Source organism: Sebastes fasciatus, chromosome 12 (assembly GCF_043250625.1).
Source record: "Sebastes fasciatus isolate fSebFas1 chromosome 12, fSebFas1.pri, whole genome shotgun sequence".
In the NCBI taxonomy this organism is placed as follows: domain Eukaryota; kingdom Metazoa; phylum Chordata; class Actinopteri; order Perciformes; family Sebastidae; genus Sebastes; species Sebastes fasciatus.
The window spans coordinates 4,414,753-4,441,653 of NC_133806.1; the positions used below are offsets into that span (position 1 = coordinate 4,414,753).

General features: G+C 41.8%; 1 protein-coding gene across 9 annotated transcripts in view; it reads left to right on the top strand.

Moving 5' to 3' along the window:
- Positions 1-26,901, top strand: part of syngap1b (synaptic Ras GTPase activating protein 1b) — a 175,629-nt gene that overhangs the window by 90,737 nt on the left and 57,991 nt on the right. Inside the window, exon 1 of one of the 9 annotated variants that reach the window (XM_074652676.1) lies at positions 11,999-14,218. The exons of the other annotated variants lie outside the window; for them this stretch is intronic. The gene's annotated coding sequence lies outside the window, so the exon portion shown is untranslated. Of the gene's footprint in view, positions 1-11,998; positions 14,219-26,901 lie in introns of those variants that run through there. 9 annotated transcript variants of the gene reach the window in all.

The following is a 26,901-nucleotide window of genomic DNA, read 5'->3' on the forward strand; positions in this document are numbered from 1 at the left end:
ACGCACACATAAAGACAATTTGTGCTATTCTACCCAAACTGTGTTGCAGAGCTCTTCTCCATTGTGCTCCTCGATGCTTTTCTCCCATATCCCTCAATGTAGCCAAACACATTTTGAAGAATATTAATAGAAGAGAGGAGAGTTTTGTGACCTGATTTTCATTTATTTCGGTGGACTTGCATTGTTGTTATGTACTCACAGACACCTTGCTGTGAATGCACACTTTGAATTCACGCTGTGTGGTTATGTTGTATATATTTACCTTTTCAAACTCCTGCAGGTTAATCCTGGTCATTCTGGGTCAGAAAAAGGTTGTGTATTATAGGGGTGTAAGAAAATACACACTTTTGTGATGCCCAAAAACACTGTATTGATTATTAATTAGTAGTTTACAAGGGACTTTTACCTTGGAAAATATCTAAATTAATACATTAAAATGTTTGATTTTCAGCATGAAATCAAATACATCAGTCATTGTCAGGAATTATATATAAAACATTTTCAAGCAACCCAAAAATCAAAGAATAAAGACATTTCCTTTTCTTTATAATTTATAAGGGACATGTAATGTTTTATACTTCTGGTGAATATAATCCAATCAATCTTATTTCCATAGATGTATTTTGTATATACAGTTCCCTTTGTTAACACCTTATTTTCAAAACCGGACGTAGTCACACGTGTCTACTTCCTCTAACTTCTCCAAGTCCGTCTCTAGCTCTCCCGTCAGCTCCGTTCTCTTTATCTATCCATGTTCAGCTCCATCGGGGCTGTTTGAATGCATTTAACATAAATGTCAGTATATGGGTGCTCTACAGTCGTAGCGTCGGCCGATTTGACCACAGAGATGAGAGTGACGGCCGGCTCGACCGCGCGTTACCACAATATGACAACGTTTCCTGTCCGTGACAGAGTTAGCATGCAGCTTTAGCCGTGATGTCTAGCTCTACTTTTCCTGTCAATGTGTGAAAACCAAAGTGTTTCCATACTTTACTGGATGTGTAGTGTTTACCACTTTGGATTTAACACGTGAGAGTTCAGGTTGTATCCACACAGACCCTTCGCCATTTTGTACTTTCACGTTCCGGCCGGCTGCGGTTTGTTTTGGTTGACGGATACGGAATGACGTCATGTTCCTCAGACTACAACAATAAGAGTGATAACTTCCTTCTACCTCTGCATAGACTCAAATGAAGCAAATATAGCGTGAAGTGCATTGATTTTTTTTACTCAGATTTTATGCATATGGCGGTGTGTTCTTTATGCTACGATAGTTTTCCTAAAATTAGTTTTTTTTAAATCACAATACATCGTCTTGCTTACAGTATTGCAGTATATCGAATCGTAACCCCTATCGTATCGTGATATGTATCGCATCGCCAGATTCTTGCCAATACTCATCCCTAGTGTATCGCACTTTTTAGAAAACACAAAATGCCGCTGGTAGCACATTCAAACTAACCACCATGGGCTTTTGTGAACGAAACTATCCCTGTGACGTTTTTTTTTACCAAAGTCTCTGAGGTCAAAAAGGAGGCAGCTGCTAGGTAACACCTGGCTTTCGCCGCCATAAAGACGGTTGCCTACTCTAACTCTGCATAATGACCGGGCCGACTGTGGGTCAATACCAGGGCAGCCGGCCAGAGAAATAAGTCAAACACTGATTCCAAAGCAGAGAAAAACATCTCCAGTACGGTAGATAAGGGAGGCTGTTGGTTGTGCTGAGAAAGGTGTCCTTAGACTGTGATACTGAGATCGTATCTGCAAGCTTGTTTCGAGGAGTAGGCACTACAAAAGAAGGATCTGCGCCTTCTTATTTTCTTCAGATTGTTGGGGAAAAAACAAAAGTCATGCATCCTACGGTGAATTAATGAGATAAATACAGTATGATCTAAAACTTGCCTCCAGATTTTGAAAGAAGGGTGTTCTTTGAATTCATCCCCGATTCCTCAAAGGGATATAATACACATCAAATTTCCCCAACAGCATGTGTCAATTTATCACAGAGAATTCATCTGAGAGACAAATTAAAGTCCTTTTGTAAGTGGCGTTCTTTGTGTTCACCATAGAACAAATTAGAAATAAGAAAACTCCGTGGAATGAGCTCGATAAAATCTGCAGCTATGTACAGTTCCCGCATAAATCCAATTGTATCTAAATGACAAATATCTCAAGATCTCCCCATCCCTTTGCACCTACTGGCGTGTGATATTAGTCTGCATCTCCCTTTCACTCTCTTCGCTGGTGATCTGTGTGTAAGTGTGTGTAAGTGTGTGTGTGGTTCCATTAGGCTTTTCAGTTTGCACTCAACAGGCTTTTAATTGAATATCTGCGCACAGCAGTGTAATGCAGCTTGGGGAGAAAGAGACAGGGGTGGAAAGAGAGAGGGAGGAGCTAGAGGAAGAAGAAAAGAAGGAATTAAGAGAGAGAGAGTGACGATTGTGTGAGACAGAAAGTAAGAGAGGGAGAGAGGAGGACGGTGTTGTCAGGCCAACACCAGCTCTGTGTCTCGCTGTCACCTCAAGGCACTGTGCTGTTCTATGCTGATGCACACAGTCTTCTTCACCCTGGAGTAAGATGTGGCTGTGTGTGTGTGTGTTTGCTCAGCCTCACTCCTCGACACAGAAACCCAAGTTTAGTGCTCATTTCTACAAGCACATTTGCTTCTGGTATGTCAGCCACATGTTCCTGCCTGATATGGAATATGTTTCATTATGCGTCACCTGTTTATGTGTTTGTTTTCTTACCTGGCAGAGTTGTGGCGTCAGTGAAACTCTGAGCCATGTCTTGTGCGGTATGCGTGCAGCACAGTGTTCCTACTACAAGTAGTTATTTTTCCAGTACGTATACGCGTGTAGGTGGATGTGACAAAGCCAACAATATGTTCATGTTGCCATGCAGGTTTAACATATGTCAGTGCTCAGACGTGTGTATGTGTGTGTGTGTGTGTGTGTGTATCTTTAGGAAATATCAAATCCAAGAATGTCTTGTTTGTGCTTCACACCTCATGATTAACATTCTTTGCAAGTTCTCTCTTGGAGAGAACAAACTTCGTACGGATCTCAGTGTCCTTACACTTTAAAATCCACTGTGTGGTTGATGTCATGTGCCTGATTTTTCTGTTTGCCTACTGAACAATGGACTTAAAGGGGACATATCATGCTCATTTTCAGGTTCATACTTTTATTTTAGGTTTCTACTAAAACATGTTTACATGCTTACACGTTCAAAAAACGTATTATTTTTCTCATCCTGTCTGTCTGAATATCCCTGTATTCACCCTCTGTGTGAAACGCTCCGTTTTAGCGCCTGTCTCTTTAAGTTCCCCTCCTGAAAAACACCCAGTCTGCTCTGATTGGCTCGTAAGAAAAATATGGTGCACCTTTGCAAAGGTAGTTCTCAAGCTGTGGGCGATATATTCTAATGCACTGGTTTCCAACCTGGGGGTCCCGATCCCTCCTAGGGGTCGCCAAAGCTTCACCGGGGGTCGCGAGGCCTTCATGATTTTAAGGGGTGTAAGACAACTTTTTTAAAAATTATATAGTTGGCTCATATCTCAGCATTTCATTCATTTCTGTAAAGTAAACTAAATTAAATTGTTATTTTTTATGTCTGGTTTGTTGTTAAAAATATGAATTTAAAACAAATCTCACAGTTTAAGGGCGATAACGGTGAAGACCTGAACACAAGTTATATTCACAGAGCCTTCCCTCTCTGCTAAACAGCCTCATCCTGTATTAGAAAAGTACTCAGTTAAAACAATCAAAGAGCTGATAGAATAATCAACAGGGAGAAAAAAAACACTGAATTTGTCAAAGAAAGAAGCCTATTAAGTATGAATGATTGTTGAAAATTAAACAAAAAATACACAATACAGAGAATTGTATAACATTAACAGGACAACTCATCTCTGAATCAACAATCACTGGAAATAATCTGCTCAAAATTCATCCAAATTGCTCATTTTACACAAACTTCCTGCAGCTATTGCATTCACTATTTGGGTTAATTGTACGGTTTATCAGTCGGTCTGTACTGTTATTGTTATAAATTGAATGTAATATGAAATATCCATAAAATATGTTACTTAGTCAGTTTACAAAATGATAGAAAAGGGGTTGGGAACCACTGATCTAATGAGCCTGCATGTGACGTAGGAAGGGAAGCCAAATCTGAATGGTTTGTTGAATCACATGTTTACTGATCTAGGCAGCCCACAAAAAACTGACTGTCTTATTTCACAGTTTGTGAGTTGCTAGGCACTCCAGATACTCAAATGTGTACAAGCTCTGAAAATGTGAATTTTTCATGATATGTCCCCTTTATATAAAATTTGTATGTGATGCGTTGAAGAAACTGTTAGTCTTCCTATTCATTCTCTGCTTGGCTCAGTGGTCGGAAATAAGAGTTTAGTCGCACTCAGGACAATGTCAGCTTTCACTGCTTTTTCTCAAAATACATCCTTGTCTCCTCCATGAACTCTTTGACTTCATATCTAACAATGCAATATATATGGATAACAGTCAGCCAGGGATGCATTAAGGATGACTTGACCAAGGTTTATTGTGAAAGCAGCACATAACATCCAAACTGCACAGCCTTGTCACTGAATTGATGATGTCTACTCAACCGTCCATGTCAGAGTGCAGAATTACATCACTTGCTTGAAAAGATTGTTCTCTCCATTACAACTTGGGAAGATTGCTTCCCACAAGGACGTACCTGACGATCGACTTGGCTCCGTTGGATCTGATAGTCACCTCTTCAAATCCTTCCACATATCCTGGCGCCGCAGTAGTTGGCGAGGCTTTCATGATTCACAAATGACTTTGCAATAACTGGATGGCAGAAAACAAGGGCTGCAGAGATGTGATTGTGTGGGTGGTCGATGCACCATTGGCAGGTGGCAGTATTTTAAAGGTTAAAAATGTGGGCTTTTACTTGGAAATGCTCTGATTTGAATCTGCGGAGAGGCAGAGGAAAAATATGAAATCCAGGGCTAAATAATGAAAAACAGTGACTGTTGTTGATGTGATCCTGAGGACGGCTAAAACCGGTCCAGAAATGCCGGCATTTTGAAGCAGATATTTGGTCATAAATGACGGATATCTGTAACAGATTTTGTGGCAATCAATTTATAGCAGTTGAAATATTTCAGGAGAAGCCAAGAATGTCAACCTGCTGGTGGCGCTAGAGGTAAAGTCAGTAGGCTTCATCCTCTCCTCTGAAAACCATGAATGTCAGTACCAAATTTCACAGCTACCCAATAGTGGTTGAGATATTTCAGTCTGGATCATAGACTGTATATAAGAAGTAGATGTGGTCTCTGTGACATCATCTGGTTTGATTTGTGGACCACCGTTTTGAAGAGTTGGGCATTTTGGCCATCGGCATCTTGGTTTTTAGCCGTCGCCATCTTGGCTTTTTGGAACCAGAAGTGACACGAGAGGGTGGAGCTAAGTACAACCGAATAAGAACAAGACATTTTTAGGCGACCAAAATGTTAAAATGAACTTTGATGAACTGAAAACACACTGTGAAAGGGTTAAAGTTGTAAGATTAAAAACACAGACAACTCCCAGACCGGACAACGCCTTTGTAGTGACTAGGGATGTGACGGTGAGGAAATTTTCCCACCGGTTAATAAACCCGGTGTTACCGATTACACCGGACATTTTACAAGAAAAGATGACGGTCAATATGTGTAGTGCTCTTACTTTGATCTTTACTGTTGGTTGGCGGTGTGTCTGGCCTCTCCGGTGTAGCTTTCACTGCGGGGCAGCAGGTTTCCACCCACCCTGCGCTGCAGCGCCGCGCACACCAGCTGCTCCGTCCTCCGCACAGCGTTGGCCTCATTAAAGTTATGGTTCCTTTATAGCAAATCTGAAATATTGCCAAATAAGCGCTTTTGCTTTTTTGCTACTCTGAGCTGAGACTCCGTATGGAGCAGATGCATTCACTGTCAGTTTGAAGTGTCCGTCGTCGGACTTTGTATTGATAACACGGCGCTGATACGCCAAAACGGTGGGGGCGGTGGGTACGTAATGTAATCGGTGTGTGCCCGACCACCGTGTATCACCGGTAACACCGACTACCGCGACAAGCCTAGTAGCGACCTGTCAATCACAAGGTAGCCACGCCCTAAAGCATCCCCTGCTTTATGGTCTATTTGACTCTAAATGGGACCATAATTTACTAAATGAACATCATGCTGTGTTGAAGAAGACTTGAAACTAGCGATTGAGATCATAAACTCATGTTTACAATGTTTACTGAGGTAATAAATCAAGTGAGAAGTAGGCTCATTTTCTCAGACTTCTACATAATCAGATTTCTTTTAGCAACCGGAGGAGTCGCCCCCTGCTGGCTGTTAGAAAGAATGCACGTTTAAGGCACTTCAGCATTGGCTTCACTTTCAGGACCAGAGTTTGCCGCCTGGTCTGTACCATGGTGGAGCATGGTAGACCATGGTGGACCGACAAGCAACAAGAAGTGCCCTTAACGCTAGTGTGGTGGAGTTTGGGCAGCATTGATGGATTGAGCAGTGAAAATACTGTTCTGTTTATTTGCCTCAAGCTTTTTTGTGATTCTGTTTGTGATGTTATTTGTAACGAATACTGTCCAACTCTGATTGCTGCCTAATCAATCTGAGTGTCCCTACTGGCCCGATAAAGGTTAGAAAGAAAAAAATGCCAATGTTTACATGCCAGCCCGGCCCACACTGGCTTCGGCATCGTCATCCTGCCTTGGCATTAGGCCCAGCCAGGTGGCAGTGTGCACATGTCTAGTCCTGTCGTCCTTGCTCAACCATCCATCATCCCGTCACAAAATACAAGACTTTCTCTGTGGCACTTCTTACAACGGAACACCCGGCACTCTCCCATCTTTCCATTTTCTCCTCCAGCTCTTCAGGGGTCTGGCTGTCACAGTGTGTTTCCTGTTACAACTCTTCTGGTTCCTTCCTCTGCTGTCAGCCCCAACATCCCGTTATCTATCCGTCTGAAACATGGAGGCTGACACAAGCTGCTGTGGTTCCACTGGAGTCGGAACTAATGGAACTTGGTCAAGTTTGGACTTGTGGGGGGGCAGTGGCAGTGTGAGATCCATCACCTCATGTGACCTGTGATGAAAGCACTGGTTCCCTGGCCGTTGGGTTAGGGTTGTTGGTAGATGACTTTCAGAGAATATGTCTAAGAAGTATTTTGAGCCATAGTTTCATTAACGCCTTGAGGGGTTGCTGAGGAGGCTGTAGCCTTTACCCTTTAAATACTCTCTGATAAAAAATACTTTTTTAACAATTTCTGCTGATATGTTTGTGGATTAGGGGTGTAAAATATCAATAGCATCGCAATATTATGTGCTGTGATACTTTATTGATTCTCTACACACTCGATTTTTAGTTAACCTCTTAAAAATCTGACGGCCCACCGTCGAGCCCGGACACTATTCGATCTTTCTAAACTTGCAGTGGGCTCAGTTTTAATGCTAGTGAAAGTATTGGCATCTTATAAAACTATAAAAACTAAGGAATCCATTAGTACCAACCGTGTCATACTAGCTTGTCGCGAAGGAGGCTAAAAAATGCTCCAAATTTACGCAAAATTTTGTCGTGGAAAAACTGGCATGGTCATTTTCAAAGGGGTCCCTTGACCTCTGACCTCAAGATATATGAATGAAAATGGATTCTATGGGTACCCATGAGTCTCCCTGTTTTTTTTACATGAAGTACAAATGTGTTATTTTGCCTATTCTAAGTGTATTTCTTGTGTGGTATTTATACTACAGTTTTCCTAAAATTTGATTTTAAAAATTGCAGTATATCGCCTTGCTTAAAGTATTGCAATATATCACAATATACTGAATCGTCATCGCTGTATCATGAAACGTATTGCCAGATTCTTGCCAATACCCAGCCCTTTTGTGGATGCATTATCCTGTTGTGTTCGAGTATGAAACATATGGTCAATTTGAATGATAAATGCGTGGTTTTCTACCGAAGCATCCTGACGTGACTGAGTGCCCTCACCTCAGCTAAACGTTTAGAGGAGCCTCTGAACAATAACTGGCCGTAGCAAATTAATGGTGCAGAAGAAAAGCATATTTCTTCACTAAATAATAAGCTATATGGAAAAAAGCATCCGGTAGCGAGAGTGAGGCTGGATGTTTTCTGTACATCCCCGGGCGCATTTGTGCAGAATTTACCCTAGTTTTTTTTGCTGCCTGGCAGCTTTTATTCTGTAAATCCAGTATTTTCTTATTTTGTTGGAGCAGAATCTTGCTGTCCCCTCGTGTGCACAGAGCAGCAACTAACCCACTATGGACTTGTGGAGGTAAGAAGATAAAATGAAAATCAGTTTTTGGCATCATGGCAATCATTAACATGTGTATCAACCAGGGATTGGTGACATGACACAAGAGCAAGTCGACCTCAAGAATCTCTCACCAAGGCAAAATGACTCCGTCTCTCATAATGCAGTCATTTTGGATATTTCCATTTAAATACACAAAAGAACAAATAGTCCTGCTGTGGAAACAGCTGGATTTCCACTGGTCTAAATGGTGTGAAATTGTCATTGGAAAGAAGCAAGCAACCCCGCAGCTCTGATTCTACAGGAGAGACTGGACTCAAATCTACAAAGAGTCATGTTAACAAGATACTAAACCTTTGAACATAGTCATAATGTGATACTTAATTGAATTGCAGGTGTGAGTGCAGGGTCAGGTTCAGCAGAGCTCGTATGCTTTCAATAGTGTTGCAAAGCAGGAGAGGCCGTCGGTGTTTTTACTACTGTAAATTCCCATTTGAAAGATTTGTATCAATGGTTCTTTACATACTGTACATTATCTCCTGTAAAATTTAACAATACTATAGGTTTATCTCCTTTAGTTTGAATTATTCAGCCATAATTTTGTGTGAATAAACAGTAGTATGTATCTTTTCGGAAACACGGAGCAGTAATTTATGTCGTCACTTCCTGAGAGCCTCCATGCCGACGTTAGAGACGTGTAACTATGGTAACCCGTGCCAACCTCATGTGACCAAATTGACGGTTTGCGAGAATCAAAGTCTGAATTAATTTAAAATATGTATATTACGCCTACAGGAGCAAAGTTAAATCTTATACAGTTAAAGCGTTGAAGAATTATTGATGTTACAGAGCTGTCCGTCAACGTCTGTTATGAACGTTATCGTCACTACTGCATTGCATTGTGGGATCTTTATGCCGCCGTAGGGTCCAGCGTTGCATACTGTAATATTTCACAGGAAATAGTATGCAATTTGTGTACTATTGGTTTCATACTAAGGTTTTGGACATACTAAAAAAATCTCACATACTGTTTAAGCAAACTAAATAACATGTCAGTATGGGAATCGGACGCAACCTCTTTCTCTTTGGCGGCAGTGAATTCCTGGAGTCTTGTCGACACCGTGAGGTTGCCAGGCAACCAGCAGAGACCCGAGGATGCCTCTGCTTCCGACAAGACATTTTTACGCTTTTTGTTTGGATTCAACAAACAAGATATAGCGTGTTAATTAGTGAGCTTTAGAGGTGCTGGTAGGTGGGTTCTGTTACCTTTGGACAGAGCCTGGTGCAGCGAGCCGTTTCCTGTCTTTATGTGAAGCTAAGATAACCGGCTGCTGGATGCAGCTTCATATTTACCATATAGATATTAGAGTGACTTTAGAGGTTTCTTATCTAACTCCCGGCAAGAAAGCAAATGAGCATATTTCCCCGAAAGTTTTTTTATGTATACAGTTTTGTGCCTTTTACTTTTGATCAAAGAACCAGCTATTTTCTAGCATAGTTGCTCAACATTTATACTGATGATTCATGCCCATCTAAGCCTTGGAAGCGCTCCAACTGCCAGTCACCTCACATTGTGTTCATGCAAAATATGAAGGGACTTTTATATCCAGAATCCTAGATACTTATAATAAATCCTTCCACTTCGCCACCCTGCATCTTGCTCAAAGACACTTCGGCAGGGTGGGTGTTTGTCATACACCTTTCGCTGCCGATCTACAAGCACTGTCTTACCGTGCACACTGAGAACCGCTACTAGCAGTATAACACGATATGATTAATGCCTATGGGACAGGTTGACTTGCTTACATATGGATTACATGGCTCTGAATTTGTGCATGTACTGGAGCTGCATAAGCTCCCAAATGAAATGTTGGTTTTAAGCAGATTGCACATGTTGCAACTGAAAAGTGTTGGAAAGGAGAACGTGAGAGAAGGCTCACATTCTGTACTGTAGCAACGCAGCATAAGAAGAAGAAGAGGAGGAAGCGACAGATGAGAGGAGAGGACAGAGGGAACAGGCGGAGGAGAGGAAAAGATTACTACCATAGTACATCAGGCTTAGCTTCACATCCTTAATGGTAACCATGGAAATAATTATAGAGCAGACAGACAGACTGTGTTAGAGAGAGAGGGAGCGAGAGCTTCAGAGAGAGGGAGGTAGAGGAAAAGACAACGGGAGAGGAGGAGAGAAAGAAAACCGTGGGGGGTAAAGTAGCTGAAATGTTTGTTGGAATTCCTAAACGCCGTCTCTGCGGTCTCTGGTGATCGGGAACTATTTGAAGATGGCGTGAGCAGGGATGTGCTGTAAAGTCAGTTTGACCACCGTCTTACAGTAGCTGCAGTCTTTTCAGTGTGATATAATAATATTTTCTTTGATATGAGACTACACAATGATAGATATATAAATATTAAGGTGGAGAGAAAAAAAAAGCATGAATGAAGATATCCCACCACTTTCCAGGATGTCATTTTCATCCATATTCATATGCAGCGATAAGGGACTCTGGTGCGGCGAGTACAGCAACAGTACAGTGACATACAACGATATGGTTTAAAAAAAAAGTTGCTTCAAACCCACAGTTGTCATGGAAACAGATCTAAGATACCCTTTACCCCTCTGGAAGTGCTGATTGCTTATCATTGCAGAAAGCCCAATCAATGGTGATGTCTTACTTGTACTTGATGTCGCTTGCATCATTTATACAAAGTCGGATCCGGCCGACTCTGAGAGCGTTTGGTTCATTTACATAATGGGATGTATTTTTGGCTGGCTGGTTATTGTATGGATTTCTGAGCAGTATTTATATATTCCTATATATATATGGAGCAGCATGTGAGAGCTCGTGGGAAATTAGCAGGAATCATACAAGGGTGTAGAAATTCAAATTTTTTAATATTTGATTGGTCATGATTTGCGTGTGTGTGTGTGTGTGTGTGTCTTGGGCATGTGGTAGCCTCCACTCTGGGGCTTTGTGGATGTACATATTGTGTGTGATGGGTAATGACATGCATACATGCTTCCCACACATTTGTCCCCTAGCACTGAACTTCACACTGTGCTGTGTGTGTGTGTGCGTGCATGCGTGTGTGTGTGTGTGTGTGTGTGTGTGTGTGTGTGCGTGTGTGCGTGCGTGCGTATCAGTAGAAGGTGAAAGGGAAACAGAAAAGGGGGCGAGAGAGAGGCAAAGGGAAAGGGAGAGTGGAAGAAGAAGAGGGAGAGAGATGAGGGCTTCTTAAAATCACTCCAGGTCCCAGCAGGGATCCAGACAGACCCACCTCTTCTAAACATCTCTCTCTCTCTCTCTCTCTCCCTCTCTCTCTCTTTCCCTCTCTTTCTCTCTCTCTCTCCCTCTCTCTCTCTTTCCCTCTCTTTCTCTCTCTCTCTCTCTGTCTCTCTCTCTCTCTGCTTCTCTCTCTCTCCCTCTCACTCTCTCCCTCTCTTTCTCTCCCTCCCTCTCTCTCTCCCTCTCTCTCTCTCTCTCTCTCTCCCTCCCTCTCCCTCTCTCTCCCTCCCTCTTCCTCTCTCTCTCTCTCCCTCTCTCCCTACCTCTCTCCCTCTCTCTCCCTCTCTCTCTCTCTCTCCCTCTCTCCCTCTATCTCCCTCTCTCTCTCTCTCTCCCTCTCTTTCTCTCTCTCTCTCTATCTCACTCTCCCTCCCTACTGGAGCTAGAGAGAGGTAGAGTCAGATTGAAGCTCAGTTCATCAGTGTGCTGCTGCTGCTGCTGCTGCTTCCTCTCTAAACTGAGCTGCTGGTCCACCTGAGCAGGATTCTCTCGGTCCAGATCAGCAGACAGGGCTCACTACATCCATCTCTTGCCGGGCGGATTACTTGAGGATGAACCGCCGTTTGGTGGGAAGGAAGAAGAAGGACTAAGTTGCCATTACCGCTTCGTTTTTCTGTCAGCTATACTGGCACAGATTCTTTTAGCCATTGCAGTTTTTAGACTACTTTATTCTCTGCTGGTGCTTGTTTCTTGGCCACTCACTTCTTCTCTGTGGTGTTTTTTTTTTTTGGGTGCTTGTGCAAACACATTTCCGCCTGCATTGGAAATAAAAGCTTCCGTTTGTAGCTGTCGTCCTGCTGGCTCGCTGGCTGCAGGGTTAGTGGAGAGGTCCGATCAGGACAACAGAAAAAGGCGCAGCAGCAGATCACAGCGCAGAGCGGAGCGCGTCTTTGCGCAGAGTGGAGCGCGTCTTTGCGCACATCATCAAGGAGAGGCGCACCTACTGCGCACCGCACCGCTCCTTCACGCACACATGGGCATGCACGCACATCCAGACACGCAGCTCTTTTCTGCGTGCCCACATAGATAGCTTTTGATTGCATTTAGAGTTTTACCTCCAGAGTCCAAAAAGCATTTAGCAGCGTTTACCTTCCAGACCTCATCCATCTCCATCCTTTTGGCTCAAGTTGGCATTTTCGACATTCACAAAAACGGACACCCACTAAGGAGACCATCGCAGAAAACACATTCCCATCTAAAAGATGAGAGAAATTGGCCTCAGCGGATCTTCCGTCGGTCACCGGAATTGCGAGTGCAGGGTCGTGGAGGAGGGCACCGGAGAGGAGGAGAGAGGACAGGGCGAGGCCGGAGAGGAGGAGCTCTCAGCCGGACTGCCCAACGAGGAACAGCCGCTGCTGCTGCTGGAGCTCAAGAAGAAGCAGGCTGCTGCTGCTGGGTGGAGGAGGGGGGAGGATGAACACTGCCTCACTGTGAAGTTATAACACTCAGCTGGCTTTGGGAGTGTTTGCTTTTCTCTCTCTCTAATTAGTCTGAAGATGCGACATAACGAACAGTGGCCTACTTAATAACTGTCATCCTGTACTCTTATCAACGTGGCACTTTTGGGTCACCTCAAAGGTAAAAAATCAGCACTTTGGAGAAGTAAAAGGCCTGCAGTTTGCGAATTTACCTGTGCAGAAGGACATCCTCCCACCTACAGGCCACTTACACCAGTTTAACTCTGTGCAATGATTACCTTCTCTTTATAGTGTTTGATGAGAAATCCTATTCCTATAATCCTTATATAGGGACTTCTAGTGTGTCTGTGGTGCTCGGTAGTGAGTTTATGGTCACCATATTGCACTTGATGGTATTTTTTATCTCTTAAATATTACTAGGCTATGATATTTATTTAGGATAATATATATATAAATATATAGTTTATAGTTTTCTGTGATATTTGTATAGTATTGTAATTTATTATACGACCACTATAGTTCTTTTTCTATTATACCTTAAGAATTCACTTACTCTAAAGATATATTGAAGGATGCCTTGGTAGTGGAGGCTAGCGGTTTATCATTTATTCATATACCTATTTGTCTATGAAATATTTAAAGGTCATGGATTGATTTAAGGCCAACATTCATCCAAGGAAGTGTTCTGCTGTATTGGGCTTTTGTAGTGGAGTCGATTTCTCAATGTTTTAGTTAGAGTCCTCTTGTTTCCTTTTGGGTTTTTTTCCTCGGCTTATTTGACCGCTGGCTATTTGAGCAATACTTCTCTGTGTGGAACTTGAACACAGCCTTATAAACCCTCCAGAGGATGGTCACCTGCTTATCAGACAGTCAGACAAACGCATGTGTGTCATGACACTTGTTGGCAGGTGCCGTTTGCAGATACACCAACACAGCTCAGTTATTTATAGACGTTAATATCACTGTGTGCTTTTGGAGTATCGATTCGGAACAAAGTGTCGATGCTCGGTGGAATGTAACACAAACTACGGAGAAGCTGCAGTTTCAAACGGACACCGACGCTCAGTGGAATACAGGCTGAAGTCAGTGAATGCATCTCCGGTTTTAGCTGTGCATCAGCTTACTGTGGGGTCAAAGAGACTGGAAACACAGAGACTTGGTCTCTAGAAGTCTGGACACAAAGCACAACAAGCCCCACCTGATCTAGGTAGGACATGTTTGTCTTCTTGTGTGACCTTTGCTACCCTAAAATCCATATATATGTGAATCCAACTCATTATATCATCTGATGCAGGCATACGTTTGATTCTAAGTTGATGTTGTCTCTCATTACAGAAATACACATCATTGTATTGTGTAGTAAGTACAGGTATAGCTGTAAATATACTACTAATCTTTACCTCATTTGCACCCATCGCTTGAAAGATGACATCACTTCTCTCTGTGTGTTTCTGTGGGTTTGTCGTCAAGCTCAACAGCACAAATAGTCCACCGCGTACCATCTGCTGTTTCCTCACATGCAATCAAGCAAAAAAAAAAAGAACTCACAGTATTCATGTTGCTCCTTCAATGCTGGACAGCTCTGTCGATTTTTTGTGAGCGTTAAAACAGCTCCTTCCCAAAGCTAAAAGCTCAATAAAAGACTTCATAAATCCAACACCTGTTATGTGCCACTTTGAGCATCGCCGAGGTGCAAGAGTACTGTTTGGTTTTCAGGGTTTAAGTGTCTGGTGGCTCCTGATGTCTTTGTGTTGCACTGTGGGGGAAAAGCACATGCACGGTAAATAATGTACTATGACAAGCATTAGCCCGGTAAATCAGATCAGACTCTACTCTCTTTGCTCTGAAAATCAAATAGTTCCCAACGTGAAGCACAAGCTTGATCCAAAATTAGACCTTTCATTTGTTTGCGTTAAAGCTGCAGTAGGTGCATTTTACAGAGAAGCAGAAGAGAGGCACTCGCTCGCTCACTCTCCCCTCCCATCACTTCCCACCAGAAAAAAAAGCAAGAGCAATCAGCAGGCAGTTGATTGACAGCTCAGAATGAAGCTCTGCTGCACAAAAGTTTACTTCAGATGCCTCAGACATAACGTTGACGGCAAATAGCAGAGGAACGGCACTATCAATATTACCAACAATCTGACATTATATTACTCATTTCTCTAAACCCAGCATGAGAATTATTTTTGCCTGATTCAAAACAAAATGTCAACTTCTAAAAATCGACCCATGACAGCTTTAGCTTCATAACAATACTCAGCAAAGCCAGAACAAAAAATAACTCGTCTTCCACTAGTGTGGATTGTGAAATCCAAAAACCATTTTGCCTGGCAAATCGGCTTTGAGAATACAAAGGATTGACCAGAATTTTGGTTGTCTGCCAACTTGGCTCCTACTGCTCATGTAGAGTAGAGAAACTTGTGATCAGCAGTCGGCTGGCTGCTTCTTTCTCACACTGTGTCATTTTTTGAGTTAGCAGTCAACTGCTATTTGAAAGCCCCCTCATTTAACTGTACATTTCAGTATGTTTTGTGCTTTCAGCTGTTGTGTAACGTTCACACACTGGAGCTGATTATTTATGTAACAATGCACAGTCTTATATGGTTCTCCCAGTCAGGGTTTGCATGGTATTTTCTTTATTTATATGTAGCGCTGAAATGATCGCAGTAGTTGATCAACAGGAAGTTAATCATCAACAACACTTGATTAATCATTTAAAGGGGTACTCCCGTTATTTAGTGTTGCACTTCCATGAAGATGGGGCGGGGCTTGTGAGAGACAGATTTTAAAATAAGATTCAGCAGAGGCAGAGATATCCTGATCTTTAGTAGTCAGCACATTCTCACTCCAAACTCGTCAAATCTGGAAAGAACTTGTGTTTGACAAGTGTCACGTCACCGTAGCTCTGCTGTGGGTCCATCCCAGACAGCTGACGGTGAGGCCCGAGCAGCGAGGCCCGAGCAGCGAGGCCCGAGCGGAGCTCTCTCCATCCACTCCCCGGTGGGGTCCGACTCCTGGCCCGCGCCCCAGGCAGACTCGACCCTCGAGCCTCGAAATTATGCTCCTAGGGAGGATGACCTCCCTTTTTTTTAGGTTTACTTACGCAAAAAAAGGACTCGGTTAGGTTTAGGAAAAGATTGTGGTTTAGGTTGTAACAAGCATGTTTCTTACATAAAATAACTACGTTTGTTACGTAACTGCGGTTAGTAGAGTACAGAAGTTACGTAACAAAACTAGAGTAAAATAAGTCAAAGCTGACTTGGTTTCACAACGGACACAAACAGCGCTCTCCTGGGTGAAAGTCCAACCTCCACTCCCACCCGTCCTACATTGACTTTTCGCTCTTTATACTACGTCAGTTGCTCTGACCGTCTAATAATGACGTGAGTTGAAAGCCCGGTGCGTCTCATACAGACTCTAAAAGATGCCTCAGTGCGTCGGTGTCAGACGCCGAGGAGCGCTGACCAAGTGGTGGTATTTGACAAGTTGGGAATGAGAAGGGGTTCCACTAGTATAGAGAGCTAAAGCGATGACTTCACATTCGAGCTAGCCTCTGTTCCATTAGCTCTGGTTACTCAATGCAATCTCTCATTTAGGGTTTCTTCTATCGGCCTTTTAGAAAAGAAGATGTATGTTCTGGAGGTATGCTTACCATATTGTAAGACAAATTGACATCCAATGCAGCACTTGCTTTTAGAAGTTGAAATCTTCATGATTTAACAATTACTTTGTGAGCACACCAAAAAAAACTACAGCTCCATGAAAATGTACAAGCGCAGCAGCACGGGTACTTTCATCGTCTTAAAGCTGCAGTTGGTAACTTTCATAAAAAATAACTATATCCTAACAGTAATACATGAGACAGGTAATCTGTGAAAAAATCAGGTTCCTCTGCCTCCTTTTAGTGCTCCTAATGGCATTTGTAAGATTCCACCGCACCCGAAGGAAAACAACCAATCAGAGCTGAGGAATGTCTAACGCAAAAATAACTTAAATGTTTTCAGAAACATATTTTAATGTACTGTTTAGCTGTAAAATGAGAAAGTTAGTGACCCGGCCGCCACGTTGAAAACAGTCCTGCCAAACGGCTGATGGTGTAGAGCTTATAGGATATGATGTCTGTTAAATGCTGCTAAAGATAGAAATGTTGAATAAACTATAACACTGTTAGTTCGTTTTTAAAGAGTTATAGTCCTTAACCAGATATGCACAGTACACAACATACTGTTGAGAAAGGCTTTGTTTTAGTTATTAGCGTGTGATTTTGAATGAGGTTTTCTTACTTGTGGAAGAGAACCTGGTTCTGGTTTCACTCTGGCTCTGTTAGTCATGCCCAAAACTCCTGGATCCTACATTTCCCATATGACTCGATAGCGTCTTTCGTTAGACCCTCCCTGCCTGCTGAACACCCACATCTTTCAAACTCCACGCCTCCAGTTTGTTAACACAGGCTCTCAAAGTCTCAAGCTGAAACTGAGATTATTTTTTCAAACTTTAAAAGATCCCCCGGAGTCACAGAAGACGTTACGTAAACTGAACTTCCATGGAGTGCGCATCAGCGTCATTTGTTAACCAAAAATGCAAAATATTTGCTGTTTCCAGCTCCTCAAATGTGAGGATTTGCGGTTTTATATGATTGTATTGTTGATGATTCAATTAATCATAAGAATAATTGACTAGGGGTGTAATTATACGTTTTTTAGATCGATATACATCTCCCGTGAAGGACAACTTGCCGATTACCTATCGATGTAGTTGGATTGTAGGAATACAAATCGATACATCGATGTAGTAGATGAATCGTATGTGTCGAATGTAAATATTTGCAGCTGTATTTATATGCATCACCATCACCATCAAAAGCCTGTCTTTAATATTGCCGCCGAGCCAATCGATCCGCCCACAGTTTACTTGTAGACTCTATAAATCACGTACATAATTCATGGAAACATACTTTACTGTAGCTGTACACGTTGTCCATTAGCACTTTGCTCACAAAGCAGAAAGGACTTTGATAGAGAGGTCAAGACTTGCAGAGAGATGCTGCTGCTGCTACTGTATGAAGGATTGAATCCTCGCACGTCATCTGTGTTTAAAATCAGCTCAGTGCCAGTGTTTCTCAGCATCCGCACACATTTTCCTCTTTTAGATCGATTTGAACAGCCACTGCAGAGCTTCACCCACCTCAGCGAGTGACCACGACTCGTCCAGATAATAAATGCGTCCAAAACATTTTATCACCGCATAATGTTCTGCACATGTAGGGAATGAAACCGCAGCGCTATATTGCCTTGCTTTAGCAGCTGGTTTCTTGATGACAGCAGTAATACATTAAATGATGTAATGAGATGAACACAGGAGAGACGGCCTTGCATTCGTAGTCACAGTTCATGGATCAAAAGCAAACAGGGAGCCAACCAGCGTTCTATCATAACAAAGGCAAACATACAAAAAGCCCTGAGCATTTCAGCGCTATTAAGACACCCACTCCCACTCCAGCTTCCATCTCTGGCTCTTGTGCTCCCTCTCTCTCTCTCCATCCAACTCCCCCTTCCTCAGTGCAACACCCACTCACCCTCCCTCTCTTGTTACCGCCTCCCCCAGATGCATTTCCTCCATTTCACTCTCTTCCTTTTTTCCATTTTTCTCTCTCCAGCTTTCTCTTTCTGTTGTTCCTGTCTTCCCTCCATACAGTCTTGCGCTGTCCCTGCTACTCCTACACGAACACTTACCCCCCCACACACACAAACACACACATACACACACACACACAGTGTTCCTTTTTCTGTTTTTTTAACCAACCTCTTACTCATGTGTGTCTACATCCCTCCCTCCCACTCTTTTAACTCTGTCTCTCTCTCTCAGTTCTCTCAGAGGGTCTAAGCTGGAAGCGATTGCCACCCACACATTCCCTCTTCAGCTTTCAGCTTGACATCAGATTTACATTCACAATGAGCAAGCGCAGTATTACACATGTTGCCCAGCACATGGCTATACACACAAACATGTGAACACACCAACTGGTTGTCCGCACACATGAACACACAGTACAGTATATGTGAGATTTATTATTATGTAAGGTTTTGTTTTCTGTGTGAGTACAGCTCCTTTGCTGCTTTTCTTTGTTTTGTATGATTGGAAATAGAATAGTTTTGGTTTTTGGACAGGTGGTCGGACAAAAGAAGCAATTGTTGTTTTGGTGGTCCCTTGACCTCTGACCTCAAGATATGTGAATGTAAATAGGTTCTATGGGTACCCACGAGTCTCCCCTTTACAGACATGCCCACTTTATGATAATCACATGCAGTTTCAGGCAAAAAACATGCAGTTTCTTTTTTTTTCAGGCAGTATAAATGTGTTATTTCCGCCTATTCTAAAATGGTGTATGTGAATATTTCTGCATACTGGAGTCCCTTAACAGTTTTGGAATTGCATAAATTGGATATGAAGATAGTAGCCATTTCACATAGTGACTTTTTTTACATGAGAAAGTTTGTGACGCCGCCGCCATTGAGAAATCTTGTGAAGGAACGCCAAGTTCTGGTCAAATGACCGGAGCACAGCCAATAGGAACGCTCTCTCCATGAAATGACCTGCGAAAGTAGATTTTTTAAAGCCTGAAAACAGAGCCATGAGGAGGTGCAGAAGTCTAGTTTTCTCTCAGAACACTTGAGTAACAATATGCTGAAAGGTTATTATGGAATTTTTGCTCAATGATGCCAAATATATATACTGCCTACTGCAGCTTTAAGTTACTCTTTAATATAAAAATCCATTCAACAAGTTGAAAGGTCACCTAATAACACCTCTCAAGCAAGCCCAGCAAAATGTCCCCTTCCCTTGACCTGGGACGCACCATGTCTGTTGACCGCCAGCCTTACTTTCCCAATTTGCATATTGAGATCCAATCCAGAATCAATATGACAAGAACCCCTGATATTACCTGGAGTAAATGCAAAGGAACATGATCAGATTAGCTGTGTCTGAAATCACTCCCTCGTTCACTCTGTAGTGAGCAGTAAATAGAAATTCCTTGCATCGTACGACTGTAATTTTCACATCTATAAAATGGGATGCATTGCATTGTGGGATTGTTATAACAAAGAGGTGAACATGCCAGTATGGATGCTACTTGTTTTTGTTTCATTGTGGAAATTTTGAAGGCAGTATGTAGAAGATGAATTTCACGCTCTGGACACTAATGAAATGTGGGACAATAAATGTAATACAGAGTTATTTTGGACACAGCCATTATCTGGATACTCGTGTTAATATCAGGTGGAAATTGAGTCTCACTTGTGATGACCAGTTTTGGCGAGACACTTTTTCTCCCTGTTTCATTATGTATTCCATTTTTAACCACCATGCACCTGGCCATCTTTCCAAACATTTCAACACAGTGATAGTAAGAAAAAGCAACTTGAACAATGTTATTTCAGCACATGGCTGATTTATTAAGCAGCTAAATTAAAGAGACAAGCGTGACCCCAGCAGGACTGAATCACAACCTCCCGTGACATGACGATACCTCAGCCAGGCTGCATTTTCATGTCTTTACATCATCTCCAAACAACAGTTTCATAATTTTCATTTTAAAACAAAAGAGGTACAACAAGCGAATCAAACCAGGTCTCTAGATGTCTCCACACTTTTCACAAGCGTCTTCTTTATTCAGAGCTTTGTTGTATGGCGTGTTTGAAACTAACATGTAAGGTACTTCAGTCGGGGAGAAGAGAAAAAAAAAGAAAGAGCGTTGCCATGGCAACGAAACACAGAGCCTGGGTTGTGATCACAAAGAGTGAGTGAGAAATAGATTTAAATGGACCCATCCAGACTTTATTTCGTTCCAGGCCGATGCTTTTGTTAACACTTTAATAAACCATTAAAGTGCGAACGCAGGTGTTGAAAAAAGACAATGACCACTGCTCAATACCCCCCGCTGACTCCACCCATCTCACATCCTCCCATTTCCATAAAGACTGGATCAGATGATTTATACACTCATTCTGAATGAGTCTTCGCACGCGCGCTGCCGCCCACATTTCTCCACTCTGTGCATGTTAAGTGTAAAAAGGGGCAGGTACGGTGTATTATGTTTGACAGGTGAATTTTGGTCTGTATTCAACTTGAAGAATACCATTTTCCAAAATGAGAAATCTGCTCTCAGCACCTACTCTTAACAAATGATAGATAATGCAGCATGTGGAGTAAATCCAGGTGCATGTTAGAAATATAGGAGGAATCCAAACCCGTGTAAGTGTTTTATTCTGGGTTCAAATGTTGTGCTAAAAAGGCTTTTTGCAAGTCTCTGTCTTGTCTATTTCAAACCAGGGCAAAAAGTGGCAATATTCTTTAAAATGAACAGGAGGGAACTTAATGGCCTTTGTTGGATGTAACCTGCAGCAGAACCCTTAACGGTGTTGTCGTAATTGAAGCAATTTTCTTTCTGAAGTATCTCGTAGTTGAAGAAGAGAAAATGTCAGCAGGTGTTACCATCAGAGCAGATTCAACACGAAAAAAAAGGGTTTATTTGGGACAAAATGAAGCAGGAAAAACAATCACAAATGTAAGCCAATAGGATATTAGTTTAGTAAGGAGCAGAAGTTATTGGATGAGAGAGGCGGATGATCTGTAATAGTTTGGATTCAATCATTGCTTACACTCGCTCTTAAAGGCACAAATGTGATTTATCAGTTCACTTGTTGCTGGACAAAAACTAAAACTGAACCCTTTATTTTGACGAAACAATCCAAATTAAAGGTCCACATACTATGGATGTCACGACCAGTGAAACTCCACGATTCTCCATCCCAATTCGATGCCACATTACAAATCAAAAAGGTAAAACAATAAATCCCATATACTTCAACATACACTCCTTTATTAGCGTTTGCATACTAGTTTTTGTTAAGAAGTGAATCAGGTCATAATTCCATCTCTATTATTTACTTTATATTGCTGTGAAAACATCAAACAACTGGATTTATTCAAGTTTTTTGCCAAAAACTACATTTTAAGAGATTACATTTGAACACAACGTGATAACTTTAGAACTTTAGCCCAATGCTCATTTTTACTGAATACGCATCATCATGTAAAACAACGGCACCTCCCGTGTTGAAATGGGCAGGACGAGAGCTAGTTACCGTTAGCTGTTAGCAGCCGGTAAGCAGCACAACGCTAACTAGCTTTAGTCCTGCAGATTTCAACACGGATTTGTTGTTGGCAAAGTAGCATTATCAGAGGATGTGTTGATAGTGTGCTTATTGCGTCCCAATCACATTTTCTATCGTCTCCGGGACGACGGGACGCCGTTAGCCTCGAGCCTTGATGGTACCTGCGGTATTGTAGGAAAACGAGTGCCATCACGTTTTCAGAATTTTGCTATCGACGTGGTAGTGAAGTATCGTCACTCGTGACATCCCTACCATTCACTGCATATACAGATAAATAAATAATTTGAGAGTTTTAAAAACAATCTTGAATAAACTATCATATTAAATTATATTAGTGTATATCTTTTTGTTATTGCTCAGCCTGCGTACAAACTATTTAAATAACTGCTTTAATTTGTTATCTTATATACAAATTTACTCTATACTCTGTATGTAACATCTGTCTAGGGACTACAGATGAAAAATGGCCTTTTGGCTTAAAGACGTTTCTTACCAGTGTTATGTGAAAATGCGGTGCGGATATGTGGAAAAAAGCATTTTGAATTTTCCACATGGACAGCTATGCACGCTGGGTCTGGTGCGGATTATCCGCGTTGCTGTGTTCCATTTTCGTCACGAGTGCCGTGTCCACTCCACACGACATAAAGCGATCCATACAGAGAATGTCTAAGCGGCTAACGTTAACAACAGATGACATTAACTAAGTGGACCCCAAATGTAATGCTAACGCTAGCTGTTGTGGCTAGTCCCGTACCGTGACCAACATATAACATTAGCAGGTGCATATCCGCTATTTAACATCTTCATCATATGACAAATTTATTCTGGCACATTTACAACAATATTTAATGATGTGCACTTTCCCTATTAAATAAAGCAATCAATAAATACATGAATAATATACCTGAACAGGTTAGTTTGTAGTTAGTTAATTGATAAATAACAAGCACAGCTAGAACAGACTTGCAGTCAAATGTGCACGTTTTTATTGCATGTTTGCACTACATGCAAATAATTGCCGGCGGTGGTGCAGGATGGTTAAATGCATGAGGGAGCATTTAACCTTTTACACTGCTACCACTGCAAGGTGAGACATGGTGTTGCCAACCTGTGTCTTTAAATGATACTCTTGATTTACATACTGTAAAACCAACAGTAATCTGCCCTCGGTGGCAAGAGGAGGGATAAGTATGCCCCGTTCAGATTTCCGCCCCACGTTTGGGTAAATACAGACGAATCTGAATAAAAGCAGACAATCTGTTCTCACTGGGAAAGTCTAGAAATATCATGTTTTGGAGGTCAAACTGCATTTAAATTCCAGCATTGCTTCAGAGTCTCTTTGGAGATTAAGAAAGTAAATGTTTCCATGGCTCTGGGGATTCTTGCTCAGCAATTTCTGAATGAAATATACTGTAATGTGAACACAAACTGCTGCGAATGGCTCTTCATGAACATAATGCTTAGTAAGACAGTTTATCATTTGTGAATAGTAATCATTACAGAGTTTTTGTTTTGCTGGTTACGGATCACGTACTGTAACTACGTTTTCCGATAAAGCCATCAAATTAATTTATCCATCTGTTTATCACAACATGACATATCACTCCAAAGTCGACTCCGAGTCGCCAGTTTAGGCCGAATATTTTCTCATGTGCTTGTGGCTTCTTTGTTTTTATAAATACTACTACGCACGGCCGCAGTCCAGCACACCTACAGAGCAGACTAAATGGGTAGTTATATCACAACACATGAACTTTAAAGGTCCCATATTATAAAAAAGTGAGATTTTCATGTCTTTTATATTATAAAGCAGGCTTCAGTCCTATATAAATACTGTGAAAGTATCGAAACACTCAGTCCACAGGGAAATACACACAGCCCGTATTCAGAAACTCTGCATTTGAAACAAGCTGTCAGGATTTCTGCCCATTTGTGATGTCACAAATCTACAATATTTAGACCCTTGACACAATTTTAAACGTAAACATTCTAAATGTGTCCCAGTTTATCTCCTGTTGCAGTGTATGTGATGATGTCATCAGCTGACAGGAAGTACACATGGACCCAAGCTGTTGCCTAGCAACGCAATTCTGTTGCAATTCCGTCAAAATGCGCTAAAACGGAGCGTTTCAGTCAGACGGGTAAATACAGGCATATTCAAGCAGACAGTATGAGGAAAATAAAGGGTTTTTTGAACATTGCAGCATGTAAACATGTTCTAGTATAAACACAAAATACAAGTATGAACCTGAAAATGAGCATAATATGGGTCCTTTAAAACATAGAAAAGTAGGTATTCTCCAGGTACTCTTAGTGGACTTTCTGTACTTTTAGTGGAAAACAACAACAGATGCGACTACCTGAAGCACACGGAGACTTGGTTGATTTCCAACAGAAATCCAGACCCCAATGAAACCCTCCATTGGAGGATGTAATAAAACACATGTTCTCTCTGAATCTTATGACTCCAAATTGGCACCAAGTTTTTCTTTTATAATATTCGGGTGAGGATAGTACACCAACTTCTCACCGTCTATAGCTAAACCCCCAGAAACGACACAAACTTTTGTTTAGTTTTTTTACCGGAAGACCGAATCAGTCCTGAATCAACATTCTCTGCTTGGCACAATCTGCTCCTTCAGGAGAAACTAATTAGTTTGGGAAACGATAATATATTCTGAAATGGATCTTGATATCTCTGTTCCGAGGCCTTTGAATGGAGATGACTGCAGTTATGATGCATACATAATGATGTCATGACCTCCAGCCGTACAGGGCAGCGCCCATGATAATTGCTGTTAATTAACAGTTCTTGCAGCGTAACAAACACCTAATAAACAGTGAGTGCTACTGTGAGCGAGTAATGGCTTCCAAGGTTCATGACCTGGAAATCTCCAAACGAAAGAACATCAATTCCTGGAACAATTTAGCCAATCAGTAACTTCTTGAAAATGTACCAGGTACTTAACAGCTTCTTTCATTTTGTGTCAATCTTCCTGTAAGCGTAGGTTTAAGTTTTTCAAATGAAAAAGTTTGCCTTTTATGTAACACTATTACAAAACGCAATTTTGAGGAAATTAAATTTAACTTATTTTATTTTATACAATTACGATCAACTGTCAAAAGCGCTCTTGACACCTCTTAATGGAGCTAGATGTCGACTTTCTCCCGTGATTTGTCAGTAACCTTTTCACGAACGATCTCCGCTCTCTCAGATTTCATTTAGAAGACTCCTCCACCAGTCAGTCATGCAGCCTACAGATTTTGATTTGAAGCTGTGGATTTGGGCAAACACACACGCTGGCGTAGTTTGATGTCTCGGCTGGGTGACAAACACCTTTCGTGGTCATCTTTTTTCCCTCCCTGCGTGGGTTGGAGAAAATGTTAGGATTGCAGACAGAAAGATGGGCAGGCTCGCGGTGAAAAAGATTGCCATTTGGACAGGTAAATGAAAGAGAGTGAAAGGAGAGGGGCGACGAGGATAAAAGAGAAATACAGATGAAGGTAATGTGGAGAAAATGGAGGGTTGTAGATGCCACACATGTCTGAAGGGGGAGGGAACGAGAGGATGGTATGAAAAAAGGAGAGGGTGCAAGGAGGAGGATGAAAATGAGAGAGAGAGAGAGAGAGGAGAGAGATCAGGGGCTGAAGAGAGGTAGAGGGATAAATGCACTATTTGAATTATGTAAAATAGCTGCGTGGGAGAGAAGAGGTGTGTGTGTGTGACAGAAGAGGCTGAGAGAGAGAGAGATAGACAGCATGAAGAGTCAGGGTGAGATCGGCTGCTATGCTGGAGAAATAGACAAGAACTAAGAACAAACAAGCAAATGTAACCAACTTATGTTTGAAATGAGGTTCATCACGCTGTAGATTTTTCTTTGATAGGGCCATGCAGCGAGAGGAAAGGAGGGAAAAAAACAAAGAAAGGAAGACATGAAAGAACAACATGTGCAGAAATGTAACGCAGGCTTTGATATCATCCTGCTGTAGTAGACGATAAAAAGGATTATAATGAACCCCGTCTTTATCAGACAATGATTGTTTTGTGTTCATCTGGTGGGAATGTGTAACATGCTGTTGACTTCTCATAACTTTACATATTCTGGTCTGTTCATGTTTGTACTCTTCTAGCTGCCTGGCTCTAGGGATGTCAATATCTGTCTGTCTGAAATACCAGACAACTATTACTATTATACTAAATTTGCCCCCCCATATTTTCTGACATCATCACCCAAAAATCCTCAAACAAAACCCTCAATATGAATAAGGTATTTCAGAAGAGTTTACACAGAATGTGTTCTGTGGGGAGTTTGCATGTTATCCCCGTGTTAGCGGGGATCACACGGGGATAAACTCTTAAAATCTGCTGATGCCAGCCACTATTCTGTCTTTCAGAGGGCTGTAGTGGGTTCTACAATGGTATCACATGAAACTAGGAAACCTGACCTAACTACCTATCCATTGGTTCCAAACATGTCATGTTAACATGTCTAAATGTTGTGTGATAATTGTGTTATTTTGACCTCTACTAAAATAGTGTATTTAAATATTTCTGCATACTGGGGTCCCCAATTTTGAATTGCATAAATTGTGTATCACTGTGAAGCTGAGACTCTTGTGGATCCAATGAGTCCAACTGTATTCATGTGTGATGATGTTAGTCCCCATAGGAGCCATTTCATAGAGTGAGACCATTTTTTGAAATTTGACCTCA